Consider the following 8043-nt stretch of genomic DNA (forward strand, 5'->3'; position numbering starts at 1 on the left):
CCAAGGCAGACTTCAGGATTCTCATTCTCACAAGTTATTTTACAATTGTGTAACCTTGTAGACTGTACTGAGAATGAGTACCTTGTATGTGACGTATTTAAAAGTTTCATTTTTAGTGTTCTGCACACTTCTGTAATGCCTTTGTTTTCTAATGGCATCTGGCAACAGATGATGCATATTGGTTTCAAGGCACTGTTGAACAGAAAAAGTAGTTTGCCAATGTTCTAACTGCTGTTGCAGACATTGTTTCAGTGGATTGCAAGTAACACATTCCAAGTACCTTTTCCTACCATTGCTGCATATTTTTTTTGATCTGGAAGAATGTTTCTGTACTTCCCTTCCCCATAGGTGCATGCTGATCTAGTTTGCATGCTATTGCAGAGTCCTCAGTCTACCATGTACGGATTACTCCTTTCAGTTCTTGTGCATTTATGAATGTGTATCTACCTGTATACCTACTAAACTGTAACGTTTATTCTGACTAATATGCAGCTGCTACGGAAGTCAGCTGTTTTGCTAGTTATGGCGTTTGCCCCCAGTCATTTGTTTCACTATCTAATAAGTACCTGATGACAGAGAAAGGGAATGTCAGAAAATAGATGAGTTAGCCTTTATATTAGAAATGGTTTTCGTAATATTTAAGAGAACACAAATTTGGAATATGGACTTACATACTGCTTACAGTGATCTGTTGGGCTAATGCTTTGCAAGAAACTTAGTGTTTAACTTCAAATGCTGATTATGTCAGTTGGCTTACCTATGGGTAATCTCCTTCAACTGTGTGTAACAAAGAAATAAATTTGCATATGTAGACGTGCATTTGAATACATAATTTTAGGTGCACAGCTGGGGATGATGCTTGTGTTTGGTGACCATAGAAATACACAGAGAGGCGGCAATGTGGAAAGAAGAACCTTTAAAGATAGTCTAGTGTTGCTCTCATTCTAAAGGTGAATGATCAACTTTCTGTATCATTCTTAACAAATGCTTGTCTAATTTATTCTTAAAAAATTCCTATAATTATTACTACTGTTGCAAAGCTTGCTACCTACCCTAAGTTTTTCAGGTTGTAATTTAAGCCCCATTATTCTGTGTCCTATGTGCTGTGGATGGACACAAAAGTGTTTCTTTATAGCTACCTTTTAGATGTTTAAACATTGTTATTTCTCTTCAGTATTGCCCTTTCCAGGTTAAACAGCTGTTTTCCAATTTATACTTTGAAGTCAGACTTTTGTATAGATCATTGAGCACCCTCTTGGACTTCCTGTAAACTCTCACCAGTTATACTACACCCATCTTGAAATGCAGTACATCATCTGGAGAGTTCAACAGCTAATCCGTGCAAATATAATGCTGCAAAAATAATGCATGGATATACTAATTCAAGTGTCATGTGTGATGAGGGATCACTGGGCCTTTTAATTAGTGAGAAATGGCACATAAAAACTAGGTGACTGAAACAGGACATGAGGCTGGCATACTGGTCTTCAAGCTTGCAGTGCAGCTCCGTGGGCTTTGGATGACTAAAGAAAAGCCTGAGGCACAGGAGAGAACTGCTGCTGGATCTTAATGAAAGATGGTAAATGATTTGGAGAGAGGTTTTCAAAGTCAGAAATTAAAGTCGGGTGCCTGGTTCCAAATTGCCTGTGAAATCACTGTGTACTTGCCTCGTTTGTGTAACTTTGTGTTGTATATTGTCTAGCAGCTTTTATTTCAAAGTTTACAAAGTTAACGCTTGTGTGATACGTGCTGTAATGATCTTATAATAATAGGCATAATCCAAGTCATGGAAAATGTCAGCATTTGAAACAGAGCCATGATAAATTATTAATGACTTGTACAACTGTCACTTACCGTGCCTTCCATGTTATAGCTGTCTTAATCACTGATGCTGTTTCCTCAGATTTTGAGCTGTAATATCTGATTTTTGTTTCAGGATATGTTCTGAAGTTGCTGATGGCACTGCCTTAGCCCTTTGGTTAAAAAGAGTAGCAAATAATTTGTGGATTATCAGTATGAGCAGCAGTCAAACAGCATTCTTTTCAAATCAATAGGGAAGAAAGTTGCACCAGTTTCTCTGGGTTCCCTAATACCAAAGGTCTTTCTCACATTTATTGATCCTTTTGTATTTTTCTCCTTGTTCAGGGACAGTTGATGATTGCAGCGAACTGTTACATCTTTGCAAACTGCTTGTAACTATGGAAGAGAGATTTGTTGACTTCCTCATGTGATAAGTAGACATTGAAGAAATTGTATTCATCTCGAAGTCAGAGGTAGGAATTAGATAGGAATGTGTTACTGGAAAATAAAATAGAACTGGGCCTCTTCAGACAGAAATGTCTTGATGAAATCATGTAGTATTATTAATCAAGACATGGAGACTGTTTTATCAGCTGACAAACAGGTTCTATGCTAAAATAGTGTTTGTTCAGGTAATTCTAGTCAGTCTCGCAAAGCAGTGGATCTACTTTGCAAATGAGAAAGTGTGGACCTAAATATTGAAACAATAAGGTATGTTTTTCTTCCCCATTTCAAAATTGGCACAGCAGACCCTATACAGTTTTCAAATCGGTAGCAGCTTCTTCACCTACTTGTTAGCATACAGAGCAGAATCTGTACTTTTGCCTTCTATGTGGCTCTTGAAAGAAACTTGGTTGCACTCGTTCACTTGTTGGGAAAAAAATGGGATGTTGATCCAGCGCAACTGTAGCAAATGCTTACTTTGCTTAATTTAGAATTTTCGTGTGTTTATACTCATTAGAAAAAATCAAAACTTGAAAAAATTACTTTAAGGATTAAGCTATAAGATGGTTTTCAGAAAAAAATTTAGAATAATAAATGGAACATAGTTTTAGAGAAAGTAATTTTTGTAGCACTTTGAAGCGAGGTAAAATAGCTGTCTGTAAGCACAATGTTTAAGCAAAAGATATTTGGTCTCTTTGTGATTCTTTTTGTGGCCTTCTAAATGAAAAGTCTGACTCTGTGAGCCCTAGTTACCTGTTTTAGAAAACTGATCTGCTTTGCAAGCTGAGATTGTTCTGAAACAGAGCACAGTATAAGAGACATGGTCTTGTGGTTTTGGTTACTATCGTGTGTACTTTAAACATGCTGTATAACAGCCAAATCTTTTTGTGATTTAAAAACTTCATTTAACTGCATAAAGGATGCACGTGCCCCATGAATAATTTCCTGTGTTCGTGCACATTGCCAGCGTTTTACTACTGAGGGAAATCCTAGCAATTGTAAACAACTAGGTAGTTCATCAGAACCTCAAACATAAATGTATCTCAAATATTTTTTCTATCACAGCTAGTCTAATGCATTAACTTTTTATGTTATGAGCTCTTCTATAATAATCTATTTCTCATTTTATGGGATAAACAATGAAAGAATTTCTTGAAATACCTAAAAGGAAACATTGGTGAGAAAAGAGGAGAGACAGAATGGGTTTTGAAGTGTCGATGCAATATTATAGATTGTGTTCCAGTTCACAGAGGAAAAGACTGCTTTGGTTATGATACCAAAATATTTCTCTTCCACGTCTGTAAGCTACACTAATTATTTCACACTTAGAAGCTTAAAAGATGCTGAGAAGTTAATTTCAACCTCTTAAATAAAGGCTACCTGGCTAACATGGCATTATTCCATCTATGCCGTTTCGATTAACTCATATCTTTCTCAATGACAACTATTGAGCTGAAAGTTTTATTTTCACATGTCCTGGATATCAGAAATGATAGGACTAAGTAAATTGTCAGAGGTTTGAATTTACAAGTCTAATGAAGCTTTTAAGTGTCTGATTAATGTTTAAGAGCAGAAGAAACCCTTCTGAATTCAAGTGGGACCATGTTTTTGTGAAACAGCACATCTGGTTTTAGTACACTCAACACTGGTTTAGAAATGCTGTGTAACTACATGATGCAAACCAATGAAATCATGTGAAATTGCTCTTCTAATTTGTTTTGTGAGTAAGTTTTGAATGAGCAATTTGTCCTAGCAGCTTCTGTGATGGATCATGTACTGTTTCCTCCCCTATAAAGCACAAAAACTGTCATAAATAACAGATTGTAAGTTCTGACTCAATCAAAAGAGATTTGCTTCCACTTCATCAAGATGAAATTTCAACTTCTAAGGTGATCCAGTAGTACCCAGATCTAATAATAATGAAAATCAAACTACAGCTTCTATACTTTGTTGGGCTGAAGCCAGAGTGTCCAGTACCTTACAGGTGCAAGCTTACCTGTAACCAACTGTTTTTACCATATTGTAAGTAATTTTTTTATCCTACATTCAGTTTCAGAGTTATTGTGAATGCTAAGCTTGTGTGTATGCCATAATGCAGTATGTTTAGTAAGTTGAAGTGAATGTTTCATAACACAAGAACCAAATGACATCTGGCATGGCATCATAATTTACCCCAGAACCATGGCAGGAGAATTTTGCCAGGAAGTACCTGTAGCAGAAATCCACGATACTGCCAAATCACTTGTTTTCTTCACAAGTGAAGATGTGAATTTTCAGTAAGACATAGCTAAATGAAACACATAAGCAAGGAAGAATCTGTTATTGAACACAAAGGAACTAATATTATGCTGAAGTCAAGTTTTCACAGAAAAATTCACCGTGCTTATTCTTGAAGTTTCAGATTGCATAAAAAGGGAAGGTATTTTCACATTAAGTCAACAGGCATTTTCTAAGGTGTGTACTGAAAGAGCATGCACTTTTTGCTCCAAGGTTAAATTAGCAGTTTATCCAAACAGTAGGGGCAGCTTTAAAGTTAAGTCCGTCACTATTTCCTGCTGAAGTCATCAATACTGTTAAGCCTTATAAATAGTTGAAATTTACTACCAAATTTAAAGCTAATAGCTTCCTCTTGCAAAAATTTAACTGTACCTTGGGGAAAAGTTGCTTCCCTTTGAGATTAAAAGGGAATTACTCCTACGGAGGATAGCTGTATAGAATATAAACTTCTCTGCCTTGTATGCTAGCTGTAGGACCTATGCTAACCTAAAGAAAAGCAAACAAATTCAGTGAGTTTTCTCTACAGACCAAAATGATGTGAAAGAGTAATTTTACAAGAATGACATTTCTCAGCTACCCATAACAATGTTTTCTGTCTCATGTTAAACATTTAGCTGAAAGTAAGCTATTGTTCTCTGATAAACTCTGGTTGTCTTCTGCACTTAGAGTGGGATCAAGGGTAAAAACTGTCTGGTTCTGGAACCTTGGTCAGAGCTGTGAATGTGAAGCTCTTAGGGAAGAGCTGTTTTAACTTAATCTATGTTTCTGCTTAACAAAGAAGAGACGACACGCTACTGGCTACTGATTTTTGTGATGTTTCTTTTCTCCATCTTTCTCTTTACTTTTCTGACATACTGGAGTCTCCCAGAGGATGGGATGGTATCATGAGCACTCAGGCACAGCATATCCACGTTAGTTCAAATAATTGGCACGTGTTTCTTAGGCTGCTGCCTATAAAAAGCATTTCACTATGGCAATAGTCCCAGGTGACAAAGTGGATGGGTCTGTTGGTTTAATTAAACCTCTCTTGTGTTGCTGCTTTCCCCATCCCATCCCGCATCAAGCATATATGAAAAGTCAAGTAACAAGGCAATCTTGAAATGGAAATGTTAGTGGGTTTTAAGGCAAGGGGAACTGTTACTTAATCTGCACTCCAGTAGGCCATAAAAGAGGTTTGTGCCAAGCAATTGCTAAATCAAACTTAGTATGATTGTTGTTTATTATGGTAATGATTAGGGATGAACCAAAAGTACATCATGGCTGTGCAAGTGTGAAGAAGTAGCTGAATTTCTGTGGTCTATTCATACTGGATACACATTATTTGATGTATATGTATAGCTAATATTCACATACTTAAGTAGTGAATTGTTCTAGCTTGTGTATACAGAATTTCAAATGATTCTATTCTGGATACTGTAAATATTTGGAGAAGTTAGTGCTGAAATTCTGAACTTGCAAAAGAGAGCCACCACCCTGAAATATTTCTTTTCTTCAAAAGGAGAGACATCCACTAATACTACCAGTGCTGTTTAAACAGAATGTTACATTATGGCATTTTCTTTTAATATCATAGTGTGAGATTAGGATGATATTTCAGTTTTTCACAGATATTTCACAGTTCATAAAGAATGGGAAGCTCAGGAAGACAAAAGTAGAAAAGCTTTATTTTATAATACAAGCATCTATAAGAAATCAGGAGGAAAACATCTAATGACAAAACTATCTTTGCAATGTTTCTCTGCTCTTCTTTGGTTATATATCCCTCTTCTGTCAGTTCTCCAAAATCTTCCAAGCATTTTAATTGTCTACTCTGTGTGTATCGGTTTGTGTGTTCTCTGTCTAAAATTACATGCGCAGGCACAGAGTTTTGTCTTATTTGAGGCTCACGTAGCTAAATGTATAAAGGAATATCTCAGGTCTAAGAGCTGCAATATAGACAGTTTACTTTATCAGCAAAGATTTATTATTTAACCTATGCAGTGGTGTTCTTAAGGATTATGAGTCTCTGATCTCCTGAGTATAATGTGCATCTAGGTAATAGCTCACAGCTATTTGTGTTAGAATAAATGACGGTTCATGCTTAACGTTTGAGTTCACCGTTGCTTCTGAATTGAATACAACTGTGGAAAATACAGTAATGGCACATGTATGGATGAGATGTTGCAGGACAACAAGCAGCCAGAATACATAAATCATAGTTTACAACCTGCTGTTTTAGAAACTAGGAGTCAGACTGAAGTATCAGAAGATGCCTTTTTAAAAATCCTGTTAGTTATCTAACCCCACTTGTTTGCATAAGTGGCTAAAGACTTATTTTTTTTTAAATACCCCAGAACTGCCTCAGCTTATTTTACATGTCTAAATGTTACTCCTGCTGAGAAAGTAGTAAGCGAGTCCTACTGCCATCTCATGGTATCACAGTGGAGGAATCTGGGCATAAGGGAAATGAGGAATGGTTGTCTAGAGAGGGGAACAGGGGCTGGAGTGTGGCCTGCATGCTCCTGGAAAAGACTCCTTAAACTAAAAAATTCTTGAGCTCAACTGGGTTTTACCACTTTGAATAAATTCCAACTTTGGAGATGTAATTAACTTTTCACTCTGAAACTTGTTTTACAGTAGATGAGGCCCACAGCTAGCTAAAAATCAAGTATTTTTTTAAAAACACTTCAATGGCAATAAATGTTCTAAATAAATATATTTAAACCTCTTGGTCTGTGAGAGTATAAATGTTTGTTGTCTTCCAAATCATTCAGACCTGACAAAGGAATCCTCTAAAATGCTGGCCAAAGGCTAGAAATCATTATTTCAATAGTTTTCAGTGTAAATTAAATTTAAAAGTTAATCCATGTAAACAGATTCAATTTGCTGAAAAACTTGGAATAGTTCATTGTGTAACTTGTGAGTGTTAAAAGGCTGCTAGCTGTAAGGTGGGAGTGCTACAAAGATGAACAGTCCCGGGAAGTGGTGCGGTCAAGAGGATTTGTTTCTGTTGAATAGCGTAGTTATAGGTTTGCTGTTGAGCCTCAAGGTTGGTAATGGAGGGGGGCAAAAAGATTAGCCTAAGGGTGGAAGATGTGGTTTGTGCTCTTTAGGACAGAGAAAAGCAGCAGATGGAGCAAGAATGCAAAGGCCCTATCCACCCTGTGTTGTGGACCTGGCTTTGCTGCTTGAAACCCTGTTCAGTCAAACGCAGCCACTATACTATATATAATGTATATGTTTTAGTACTTCTCCAGATAGCTGCAATTAAAAATGGTTGGGCTGCTGGTGGAGCAGAATGAGTGCACTTTCTTCTTCCTCCCTGACACTTGTTCTTTGGTTGCTGAGCAATGCTACTCTTCCTGTCTTTGCATCAGGGGCAGACTTTGGTGTCATGTATCTGCTGGTCCTGCTCTGTCTGCCTCCACCATGGATGAAATGTCATAGCTCCTGAGAGAAAGCTTGTCACCTGGCCGAGGGAAAGGGCATCTGTTTGCAGTTTGCATCTCTCCTCCCTCTGCTGGCAAATGTTTGTGCTCACAG

The sequence above is a fragment of the Mycteria americana genome, chromosome 2, assembly GCF_035582795.1.
Source record: "Mycteria americana isolate JAX WOST 10 ecotype Jacksonville Zoo and Gardens chromosome 2, USCA_MyAme_1.0, whole genome shotgun sequence".
Classification (NCBI taxonomy): domain Eukaryota; kingdom Metazoa; phylum Chordata; class Aves; order Ciconiiformes; family Ciconiidae; genus Mycteria; species Mycteria americana.